At 36.1% G+C, this 13430-nt stretch overlaps 1 protein-coding gene and 1 non-coding gene across 2 annotated transcripts in view; both read right to left on the bottom strand.

Annotated features, from left to right (window-relative positions):
* LOC145676060 (uncharacterized) overlaps positions 1-13430 on the bottom strand; it is a 1660834-nt gene that overhangs the window by 1486036 nt on the left and 161368 nt on the right. Inside the window, exon 2 of the mRNA XM_081746923.1 lies at positions 8849-8921. The gene's annotated coding sequence lies outside the window, so the exon portion shown is untranslated. The remainder of the gene's footprint in view (positions 1-8848; positions 8922-13430) is intronic.
* Positions 10442-10515, bottom strand: TRNAR-UCG (transfer RNA arginine (anticodon UCG)). The gene has a single exon. It is a non-coding gene; the product is annotated as a tRNA-Arg (tRNA).

The raw sequence follows: 13430 nt of genomic DNA, 5'->3' as shown, positions 1-13430 counted from the left end.
CAGGGAAGTGTCCAATCGTCAGGGTGGACACTTCGAACATGTGTTACATTAAACTTTAGTCTTTCACTTATCATACCATGTAAATTTCTCTTACTATGGTCATCAATAAGATACATTGTTGTATTTCAAAATCACGGCTTTTTCACTGAAACACCCTGTATATATATATAAATTGGAAATGAGACGAAAAGTTTATTTATAAATTGAAAATGATACAATAAGTATTTTTATAAATTGGAAATGAGACGAGAAGTTTATTTATAAATTGAAAATGATACAATAAGTATATTTATAAATTGGAAATGAGACGAGAAGTTTATTTATAAATTGAAAATGATACAATAAGTATATTTATAAATTGGAAATGAGACGAGAAGTTTATTTATAAATTGAAAATGATACAATAAGTATGTTTATAAATTAAAAATGAGACGAGAAGTTTATTTATATATTGGAAGTGAGACGAGAAGTTTATTTATAAATTGGAATTGAAACAAGAAGTATATTTATAAATTGAATTAGTTTTTTCGAAATTTATACGAAATTGTATAGTAAATCTATTTGATTAAATTCAAATATCGATAACTTATCACTAATAATGCAATAATTATTGAGTCAATAACTAATGACGTAATAATTATTGAAACAATAGTAGTATTTGTGTTGAATCAATATTGGTATTGGTCAAAACCAACCTAATCTCTCTATGATTTACGGTCCAGATATGGCTGATTAAATCTCCCGAAATCGGAATTTTTTGGCCAATATTTCGGGAACGGTAAGAGTGACGCATAAACTTCCCTAACTTCTTTCAGATGGTTATTTCCACTCAAGGATACAACGAAATTATTTCTACAAAATTTGAAATTTCTACGTCAACAGTCTCAGAATGTTGAAGAGAGGCAGGGGAAGAAAGTTTCAAGCTCCTTTTTGCTTTATGGATCATATTTCACAAACTCTCGTCTTATGAAAATCCAGGCATTTATCTGTGTAAAATTTCAAGGTTGTAAACCGATTAGTTTCTAAGATCTAGCGAGTGAAAAAAAAAAGTTTCCCGTCTTAGGGGCTTACATTTCGCAAAATATGATGTTATTCCCAATCTAGAGTTCCGAGTATGTTTTTTATACAAAATTTGAATGTTTTAGCCCAGTTGTTCCCAACCTGAGAGGCGCAACCCCTTAGGGAGAATCGTGAAGAACTAGCAACGATTTCACAAGCTACTGACAGAAATAAACTCTAAAATTATGAATAAAGCACCACGTACAAAAAATTACAAATACAATTTTACACCTTATGTGTCTGACATTTTGGCTCTCCAATTTCTCTTTAAGATTAGCTGAAAAGCTGGTTCTTCGCACGACAAATAAAGACTTTTGGCAACAAAACTACTTAAACCATCTTCCCCTTCTGCTTAGGATACACATTTCAACCAAAGTGTAATAAGAAAACCCCACAAGATGTTATATTTTTTGCTTAAATTTTGAATTTCGTACTTTCCCTTGGATAAGCCGAGACCTGATACATATATATATGCTTAAGGTTGGTACTATGTTTCAAATTCTTTCCGAACAGGCCAGCCGCTTGACCGTGATGTAATCACTAAAAACAAGGAACGTTGACTTCAGTGTGAATAAAGAAACTGTAAAACTTTCTTGGAACGAAATCATAGAGATTTTAAAAAGCGACTCGAAGTTTAGAAGTAATGGTCAGTCCACCACATCATTATCCCAAGTTCATTGCTGCAGGTTTTCTTGGTCCTAATCCGCTACCCCATTTCCTATGAGAAACTTTCCAGCCACCATCAAGACGCTGGCCTGCCGACACTATTTGGTTTCCCTGAACAGTACCATATAAGAGCTTATCAGACTAAAGAAGTCCTTAGTGGCTAAGCAGTTAGCATACGCACCTTTTTCGTGGGAGACCGGGATTCGATTCCCAGCGGGAGTTTATCTGGCTTGGAAAACTGAACTGAACTCAACTCAGCTTATCAGACTAACCCAGCACTGCTTGACTTCACCCACACACAAGAACTAGTAGACCACTACGGTTGGGGCACTGGTGGTAAAACGAGGAAATTAAAAAAAAAAAAAAAATCTGAACGGCGTGGCTGGCCATGAGAATGAAACCTGGGGAATTTAGATTCAGAACAAAAACGCCAACCTTACACTTAACGCCCGCAGTTACAAACGGCAAACAAGATACAGTATTTCTCTTCAGAATAATCCATCTACTATCTATTGAGTATACTCGGAGTGACATATTACTGTGCGCACTGCATGCGAACCCTGAGGTTAATGATATTGGGATTAATTTCCTAACCACAAAGGTTTTGCAGAGGTTATGATGTTTAATGTTGCATGGGCTTGTCTTGATTTCTCATTATAGTCATTTGTTATCACACAAATACACGTAATCAGATACATACCTCATTAATTTATGTAGAATGTATTAGTGTCTGACCACAGAATCGTGTTTTTAAGGATTAGTGAAAATCCGTAGGACAAAACATATATAAAGTATTAAGAAACTAAAAAGAAAATCAAAGTACACTGAGGGGAAATTACGTTTCAAAAGTTTTCTCCAGCTTTCTGTTAGACTTACAAATACTATGCATAAATATGGGAAATCTTATAAATAGGCTATGTCCGTCTTTCTATCCACCCATCCGTATGTCTTCGACAGTAATAGATAGTGAAAATTGTTTTCCTGCGGTTGGAGTAATTCTGCGCCTCAAAAATACATTCTACCTTCACCCTTGTCTCTCTACTGAAAGTAGAAATAGTAAAAATCCATTATCATTTCCGGCTTCAATATCAATCTCCATAGAGCTAAAATGATAAGGGATAGAGAGAAGTGGCTTTTCTTTTATCCGGATTTAGTATTTCAGGAATGCGTCTTTTATATTCAAATAGGAAATGGTGAAAATTCACGATTTCTGGCTTCAAACAGTGATCGCCATAGTGAAATAACTTTAATAGATACCAAGAAACAGTTTCCTCATATGGATACGATATTTCAAGAATACGTCTAATGTCAATCTTTATAACTCTATTGAATTAGGAAGTGGTGAAAATTCATGATTTCTGTTTTCAACAGTGATTGCCATAGTAAAATAACTTTAATAGATACCGAGAAACAGTTTTGCTTTATGGATTCAGTGTTTTAAGAATATGTCTAATATTATCCATTACGCCTTTATTCAAATGGGAAGTGGTGAAAATTCACGATTTCTGGTTTCAATAGTGATTGCCATAGTGAAATAACTTTAATAGATATCGAGAAACAGTTTTTTGTCATATGGATTTAGTGTTTCAAGAATACGTCTTATGTCGATCTCTATACTTCTATTCAAATAGAAAGTGCTGAAAATTCACAACTTCTGGTTTCAATCAAAAATCACCATAGTGAAATAACTTTAATAAATATCGAGAAACAGTTTTTTGTCATATGGATTCAGTGTTTTGAAGAATACTGCTAATATCGAACTTTATACATGTATTCAAATAGAAAGTGCTGAAAATTCACGATTTCTAGTTTCAAACAGTGATTGCCATAGTGAAATAACTTTAATAGATACCGAGAAACAGTTTTGTCGTATGGATTCAGTGTTTCAAGAATATGTCTAATATTGTCCATTATGCCTTTATTCAAATGGGGAGTGGTGAAAATTCACAATTTCTGGTTTCAATTATAATTGCCACAGTAAAATAACTTTAATAGATACCGAGAAACAGTTTTTCATATGGATTCAGTATTGCAAGAATGGTTTCTACCTCCGAATTTATTTTTCTACTGCAACTGGAAGTTTCCGATAGTGCAACTGGAAGTTTCCAATACTAATATCGAACTTTATACCTCTATTCAAATAGAAAGTGCTGAAAATTCACGATTTCTAGTTTCAAACAGTGATCGCCATAGTGAAATAACTTTGATAGATATCGAGAAAAAGTTTTGTCATATGGATTCAGTGTTTCAAGAATATGTCTAATATTGTTTCTTGTTATATAACGCTTAAAAAACGTTGCTATATGTGCAGATAATACAAACTGTAACTAGTGTATATTGTACCTTATAAACACTGCGGCGCCGACGTACATTAGGATAAAGTGGTCTACTTCCACAGTTCAAACGCTAGCAAGGTCGATAGGCTTAAGATTTTGATCGGCTACGCTAGATGCATCTGGTAAGTAGTTCCTCAGAAGCGTCCACGCTACCTCCTTTAGCGTAGAAGTACAGTGCACATTTCGAGAAACTTGCGTATCTCATTCCGGATCCAATGGTATGTGCTAAGACAGCATTTGAGTTTAATGTTAGCCCCTTATCCTGGAGAGCTTTCTCGCTTCTACTGGGATCAGAAACCATTACCCAAACACCTTGGATAGGCACTTTTTCCCAGTCACCGTTCAGTTTCCCTGTGGGCAGCAAACTGACATCCCCTCCCGGTAGGACCATTCAGGCAATACGAGGCTTCCTCTAATTACGGACGAGATACACCGACATTACCAGACCCAATGGCTGATGTAGACTTCTCTCTTTAAAGAGAATGGTTATTTGAGAGCACTTGCTCCCCTGGTAGGGTTGTAGATACTGCACCCAGGAGGATAATAGAATAACCTGGGACGAAATATTAGTTCCACTACATCATTTACTCTTGAGGTACGGATGTACGTTGGGATACGAATATCCATCTCGGACCCAATAGCATGCACGGAACGCTACATAGTCCTCCCGAGAAGAGTTGGATCCGCTCACTGGGGACACCAACTACCCTTCTTTCATGCGTGTTGAGATAAATTGTAGTCTTATCTCCCAGACCCAAGGACACAATCTAGTTGGCTATTTCGGAAGGTATCCGAAGCCGTGAGCTGTGGTGGGGTCACACGTACTCTCCCGGATCCAATGACACGAATTGGTCGGCCATTTCAGAGGACAGGCGAAGCCTCACTCCCGCCGGTAGATAGTTACCCGCGTATCCCAGTTACTCATACTGAAGGGTATCGGTACGCTGTAGGCATACGAGATTGTTTCCACGCATTCCCCAAGTTCCAATCTCCCCTCCAGCTACGAGCTCCACAATGCATGCAATTCAGACCACTGCCAGAGAAAGTCCTTCCCCGTTTCTCAGCATGGGCTTTGGACCGGCCATATATCGATTACGTAGAAAATGTTCTTGCAGCCACACTACTAGTGGATCTGTGATTACACGTACGCTGCCAACATTTTCCTATTCCATTTTTTTTAACCTCATGACTCTCTTTTCCATTCCTAATTGTTTCTCTCTGTTTTTTTTAGATTTGAAGACACCCTAGTACTTAATACATAGCCCCATAGGATTCTAGACCCACCCACTGTGATGTTTATCGATGATAAGTAGCACTAACATTTATTTATTTATTTCACTCCAAGTGTTGTCGTACTTCAGGTCAAATGTGTTTACTGAAGTTTAGCTAATAGCTAAAATGTGCACTTTCAATCTGTAACACGTAATAAACGAGCTATTGATAGATAAGTCATAAATCATCATTTTCAGAGAGTGTAAACATTGCTAAGAAGAGTGAAAAGCGTGAGAAATATCTCTCCTTCCATAGCCATTTTGACGTCAGTCTCAGTTGACTAGAATCACGTCAACTCTCTTCTCAACAACCTTCTCCCAAAATCCTTTGGGAAAAACATTACAAGATCTCCAGTTAAAGCATGCTTTGTGTTCCCTCCTACTTTCTTAAACCATTAAACATAAAGAATCGGATTCAGCACGTTTGGATACAAAATAAACGGAAATACGAGCTGTACGATCTAATAGTAGTTATAGTAGTAGTAATAATAGTAATAGAAATCGAAAGATAGAGAAAGAAAGAAAAATGTTTTTATATCCCTAGGGAATATCAACCCTTGATGTGTTTGTCGAGGTGGAAATTTTTGCGAGAACTGTACGTTTAAAGCAAAAAGAATAAAAAAACTAACAAAGAAGGCCATCTAACGACTAAGCGGCTGGCGAAAGACATTACCCAGGAGTTATTACCACTTTGAAAGGCCCTGTCTGCCGTATCACGTCGTCAATGGACGTGGCGAAAGGCGATAGTGACGCGCTTTCGAAATGCGTGCGACAGGAACGAGCTTCTAACTTAAACTTCCGAACGAAACTGTGCACTCCGAAAAAAAAAACTGCTCATATAATCTACTAAATGTATTTGGTTTTTAGAACATATATATAGATGACTATTTACCATTGTTTTTTTTCTATTATCTAGCTTGTAAGTAGGGTAATTGTAATAGTTTCGAGTGATTAAAAAAAAGACACTGTTTTCTTTAATTTTCTTTCTTCTGTTCACTGTACCCAATTGTGGATGCCTTCGGTTTAAACTTAGCCCGACTTCGTCCCCAATACGGCGCATTTGTCTTTACTTGTTTTCACAATATTCAATTGTGAATTTGTTTCAATTAAGGGATATCAATCCCCGTTAACACAAAAGCCATGATTGAAGCGGTCTGTGTCAAATATAGAAGTGGGAGGGGAGAAAATAGAACAAATGTATAGTTTTCAATACCTGGGCAGTATTCTTAGTAATGACATGAAATGAGAAAGTGAAATAAAACCAAGGATAGGAGTGGCGAAAGAAGCTTTTAGGAGGAAGAAAAGTCTGTTTTGTCGGACGTTGAATAAAGAGCTGAGAAAAAGACTCATACGGAGAAATGCTTCGTGTGGAGTGTTGTACTGTATGGGCAGAAACAAACATGGACATCACGTAAAAGTGATGAAAAACGACTGGAAGCCTTCGAAATGTGGGTGTGGAGAAGAATGGAGAGAATTAGCTGAGTCGAGTAGAAAACAAATGAGAAAGGGTTAGAAATGGTGGGGAGAAAAGAATACTTTTAGATATTATTGAGAAAAGGAAGAGAAACTGGTTGGGACATTGCGTAAGAAGAAATTCTATCATGAGTTACGTGCTAGAGGGTATGGTGGCAGGAAAGAGAGGGAAAGGGCGAAGGAGGCTACAATTAATAAACTATATAAAAGCAGAAAGATCATACGTGAAGACGAAGAGGTTAGCGGAACCGGAAGCTCCATGTTTATTTGTGTTAGGAATAACGTGTGATGTGTTGTAATTCGTTACGGTATATTTTACGTTTTCTTCATTTATAAGCGTGAAAGAAAATATTGCAGCATGCGTTTCCGCGAGTACGAGAGACCATGCTGCTGACGTTTCTTTACACTTCTGACATCGCACAAAGGAATTCCGTGTTCACTGCTATCAAGGATTATAGTTTGCCTACTCTGGACTCATCATAAAGTCACAACATATCTCAAAATTCGGTTGATGGCTTGTCTGGGAATTTCACCCTGCATGGAATACTCTGTACACCGATAGAATACTAATGAAATATGCATTTTTGGAATGTGCATGAGTGACTTTCTTTACGGCGATAAAGACCGCCATCCACAGTTTCTCGAATTCGAAATAGGACCTCTTGAAATTTAGCTTTTTCGCTATTTTGGACAGCCCTAGTTCTCAAACTATGCACTTTTCACCATAGATCCATATGAACTTTTCTATCTTATTTGGATGTAAGGAATCACCTCTTACAGTTTATCGGTATAATTCATTAACATTATATATATATATATATATATATATATATATATATATATATATATATATATATATATATATATATATATATATATATATATATATATATATATATAGATAGATAGATAGATAGATAGATAGATAGATAGATAAGAGAGAGCGAGAGAGAGACAGAGAGACAGATAGTTTCAAAACAACACTTACAACATTTGGGAGGTGATTCCTGACAACAAGATAAGACGAAAAGTATAGACCAACCTGGGTACACAAATGCTTCCTTTCGGAGTTATAGGCTGCCAAAACATGAAAAAATGAACTTTAAAGGTCTATAGTTTCAATACTATGGGACCTACCGTAGTCGTGTCAAGACTTCACTTAGGAACTAGTATGTGCCCTATCTAAATAGCCATGTTTCAGAATCCTGCAGTTCTTCCGAAACAATTTTTACACAGGTATTTGGTGAGAGGTTGTCGGTGTTGTTTAGAAACACACTATATATATACTTCAGATCTGGCAATAGTGCTGTAGTCCCAACAAGTTTAATTAAATTAGACGTTATTAGATGAAGCTACAATGTCAGGAAGAGCAGAGATAGTGAGAAGTCAATCCTAAGTTTTATGAACCAGTCGAGTAAACCATCAACGCCCGAGTGTTTCTAGGGGTTGTTGGGTTTCTTTCTACACTATCTTTAACCTATAATGCATGATCACAATTTTATTTGATTTTCACTTTCAAGTCCTTTGGCATTAGCAATTAAATTGATACGTGCATTATCGTCTCTTTCTCCCAGCTATTGTGTTATCTTCATTTACGTCAGCCTAAAATGTCCATATAATAAAAATATCAAATTCGTATTACGTTTCGGCACCATATCAATGTTTCCACACGCCTATACCATTTCTGAAAAGTATCCAATGCAAAATTATACAGTTATTTTATTACTTTATTTTATTTATAATACAGGTAAGAGGTATTTAGGAGGGAGAAAAGTATATTTAGCGTCCATGAATAAACAGTTGAGAAGAAGACTTCATCTGATGCATCATCACGTAAGGGAAAGGAGTTCTAAGATTCGTGTAGAGCTCAGGCTTCACGAGACCTCGCGGTTACTATAAGAGATCGGAATAACCAGAAAAGAAGAAATCATGATCTTGCTTATAGATGTATAATATAGTGCAACATTCACTCTTCGTTCAATATATTAACTAATTATATCATTTATTATGCGTATAATATGTTATAAACAAAATTTGTCTTACCTTAATGTACAGTATTTGTCGAGATGTACTTCTCCTTACATTCTCCGATTCAGGCGTTACCTGTATAGGATTTCTGAAAAAATGGTAATAAGTAATATTATAATCATATATACAGACCAGAGGAACACACAAAGCACAATTTCATTTCTGTATTTATAAATAAGTCTAATTTTCTATACAAATGGTAAGTAGTAAATTCTACAATAGACATAAATTTCAATCCTTAATAGCATTTTAGACTTTCAATAGCATTACACTAGCCTTCAAGGATAAATCTGTAAGCTTGTCACAAGCTTACATTTACCGGCTCCAGACATAACCATTGCTATACCACTTGCTAGTTCTATAGAAAGCTTGCTTCAGACTGGACAATAATACGTAATCTAAAGCTAGCCTTGATATTCCTTTAAATTGACGTACCAGTCAAGCATGGCTTAAAATTTACACCTAGATACACACAGATTATCTCTAAAGCTAAATCTAATGCGCATGTGTTTTTGTTCAGCATTCGTTTCTTACATCTAGTCTACGCGTATACAAGTTTATATGTCAACTCTATGTGGACTCGAAGCACGACTTAAAATTAACACTTCACAAATCCACACATGTAGTAAATTCCTAAGGTTAAGTGTATCAATGAACATAAAGGCCAGACTTAAATTTACCGTAGACGTGCTTGCTTATTGGAATAATAAGTCTCATTGAGGTTGATCAAAGTAAAATGGGTGAGTGTAAATTCGCATGCGTAGTTTTCGAAAAATTTGAGAGAAACGAATTTTCGTAAACGTAAAAATTTATGCTGTACAATAATCATACCAACTTTTACAATGAAACTGATGCTAAAGTATACCCGCATAATACGTTTCATTACAACACTAGTAGAACACCAATATACTGTATAGTCAATGAAGTATAGACCAAAATCATGATTGAATCTTAAATATTAATTTTGGTTTCAATATTATATTGTGTGTTTAGTGCAATACTATTATTTGACTAACAATGGCAAACATAGTCCTAACAATAACAAACATAGTCACAACAGTGGAAAAAATAGTAATAACAAGGCAAACATAGTCATAGTAATGACAAACACAGTCCTAACAATGACAAACAGTTTTAGCAATGGCAAACATAGTCCTAACCATGGCAAATATAGTCCTAACAATGGCAAACATATTCCTAATAGTGGCAAACATAATCCTAACCATGGCAAATATAGTCCTAACAACGGCAAACAGTCTTAACAATGACTAGAATAGCCCTAACAATAGTGAACATAGTCCTAACAATAGAAAACATAGTTCTAACAATGGCAGACACAATCCTATCAATGGTAAACATATTCCTAGGATTTAGATTTCTGGGCTTTCGGCATCCAAGGCCATTTAGCCCGTCACGCTTTGAGGAATGACGTCCCTCGGCGAGCACACTATGAAAGAGAAGGAAGAAAAGTAGGGAAAGGAAGGAAGCGGCCTGGGACCTATAAGTTAGGTACCACCCCGGCATTTGTCTGGTGCGAATGAGGAAAACCCAGGAAAACCTCATTCAGGGTGGCTGGCCTGAAAAAGCGTTTTATATTTTTTGACCGAGTGCCCCCACCGGGAATCGAACCCGGGACCGCTCGCACCGAAGGCGAGAGCGTTAGCGACTACGCTACGCGGGGCCACTAAACACATTCCTAACAATGGCAAATATATTCCTAATAGTGGCAACAGTCCTCACAATGACATAGTCCTAATAATGGCAAATAGTCTTAACAATAAAAAGCTTAGTCCTAACCATGGCAAATATAGCCCTAACAATGGCAAACGTATTCCTAATAATGGCAAGCATAACCCTAACAATGGCATAGTCTTCACAATGGCAAGCATAGTCCTAACCATGGCAAATATAGTCCTAAAAATGGCAAACATATTCCTAATAGTGGCAAGCATAATCCTAACAATAGCAAACATAGTCGTAACAATGGCAAAAATAGTAACAACAAGGTAAACATAGTCCTAGCAATGACAAACATAGTCCTAACACTAGAAAACCTATCTCTAACAATGACAAAAATAGTCCTAACCAGAGGAAACATAGTCCTAACAATGGCAAACATAATCCTATCAATTTTAAACATATTCCTAACAATGGCAAACATAATCCTAACAATGGTATACATAGTCGTAACAAAGGCAAACATAGTATTAACATAGGACAAAAACAGTCTCGGATAACATCGTCTGTACTACCTCCCCCGTCGCCAAAAATAGTTCAAAACTGCGAATGTCCCGGTTTTTCTCCTAGGCATAAGTTAATATTATTCGTGCAATATTTAAAAATATACACCTGTTATTAGCAGTGATCGATACTCATAACCTATTCTCTGTCACTGACTTGTTAATTAGATCAGAGCGCAAAATTTCTGGTCGCCAGTGGCGACTAGAAATTTAGAGCTGGCGACCAGTGTCCAGTAAGAATGGTTTCTGCCTAAACTGACGGGGCTTCGCAGTTTCTGTTTCGCATGAAAATAATTGTCACTGAATGAGAGAAATGTCCAATTCAAAATATTCAAAATTGATTATCCTGAATCTAATTGTCTGGTTTTGAAATGTTATGTCCTGGTGTAATCTCTTAATTTGTCAAACCAAAGGCCGTGCGGGCGGGACCAGTCATAATTTGAACGTAAAAGACACTGGCAACCATCACTTTCGGATTGACAAGTGCATCTGACTTTGAAATTTTGTGCACTAAATTAGATAATGGTAAGTGTTGACCTATTATTTAATTAATTATGTTATTTCAAAATGGATCATGTGCTTAATTATGACTATACTGTAAATTGTCACAGAATGTCCTTGTTTTTAGTGAAAATCTTAATATTTCTTTTATAAGTCTAAAAATGTAGGAGGCCCATTCGAACAGTAACGCACTTGTTACTTGTATGAGCAATAGGTACAGTCTCAAGGCTTTTGCTTCTGTTTGTAAAAAAGGAATAATTATCAAGTTTTGTTTACTAATCACGAGTGGAAATTTCTTGGCATTTGCAGTAGATACTTCCAGAAATAAGAATATATTATGCTGATTGGATAAGTGAAATACAAAAAAATCATTGAGGATTCAAACTACATGAACTTACTCCCCAAATCGCAACCGGATTTGCCGTGCTGACAGCATGTACTTACCATATATCCACAAAGGAATTTAGTAATCAAGAACCGAAAGTAGAAGAGAAGTCGTAAGTAAAAAGTAAAAAGAGAAAGTGTTTTTTTTCCTTTCTAGTGTAAGTTCGAATATCCACAAAAGTTAATCGATTATTGGCATACTCTACATGCATTCTGCGTTATTGATCACTGACCGAATATCTTGAAAGAAAGGAACATTTTGATATCAAACACAAGCAACAAACGTGTGTGCGGATGATTTAAGCTACGGAAACCAAGTACCTTACTCAAATTTTCAACAAATTCGCTCTACATATTTAAGCACTAATGTCAATTACCCGCTTCGCTGGGTTAAAGTAAGGAAAATCAGTATATATATTCCGTTAGTCAGTCACTTTTTACAATTATTGAAGCGCTCTCTGATAGACGATGTTTTTTGTCTTGCATTCTTCAACCAAAACAAATAAATTTTCGGGATTCCCAACTCGAGACATTGCCACATAAAGCTGGCCGCGTCAGAAGCAAGAGGTTCTCTCCCCCTTCCCCAACCCCTAGTTGCGGGCTTGAATTTTCATTTAAACGCTATCGGAAGTGTCACTGTTCATCTCAGTGACTCCGAAAACTATGGATTTGACATTAATATTGGTCATTTTCTATCAATTTTATATATCTCCCTTCCCCCTCCCCTAAGTTGCACTGTCAAAGTGAAATTATGAAAACCATCCTAGGTCTGAACCTCATCTATGTTGAAAATGATCGAGATCGGTCGGGTGGTTCAAGAGTTATTAAGTCATGAACATAGTCACTTTCATTTTTGTACCTATAGATTCATCATAGTGAGATAGACAAGTTTTTCTATAACGTCAATGTACTTTGTTGCTAGAAAGTACAATATTATTTGATCTCCTTATAAATTCAAGATATTCGTAAGGATTTCAAACTGTATTTGCAAATGCAATCGCAAACTTCACTTATCATTTTATTAAAAATACAAAGCGACCAAAATGCGTGTAACAAAGTGGCAAAATGAAAAAAAGTGAAATCTTAAGATTTTAACTTTCATAGTTATATACAGGTAGTGTAAGATAAATGAGGCATACGATTAATGGAAATGAAGGGTGATAAACATGAAGTGACATGAAGAAGGTCCCTTAAGTTTTCGTTTTACCTTTTTGTATACAATACCAAGGTAATGAAAGGCATGGTTTTCTATTTAGGTGGACTCGAAACCCTGACTGTTGATTGAATCCGGTGTATTTGAGGAGCGCATAGATTCCCGTACAAGATCAATACTCAGTATTAGGGTATATTCCACACAAAGGTACCTTATTTTAAGGTAGCTGGGTTACAGGACTACGCTGTCAATGACAAAATGGGTAATCAGTCATTTGATTTAAGTTATCGTCTTTTATTAGGACAGATACTATATGATG

The sequence above is a fragment of the Thermobia domestica genome, chromosome 18, assembly GCF_964235325.1.
Source record: "Thermobia domestica chromosome 18, izTheDome1.hap1.1, whole genome shotgun sequence".
Classification (NCBI taxonomy): domain Eukaryota; kingdom Metazoa; phylum Arthropoda; class Insecta; order Zygentoma; family Lepismatidae; genus Thermobia; species Thermobia domestica.
Note: the sequence above shows the minus strand (reverse complement) of the source record. Positions and strands in the feature narration are given on the sequence as shown.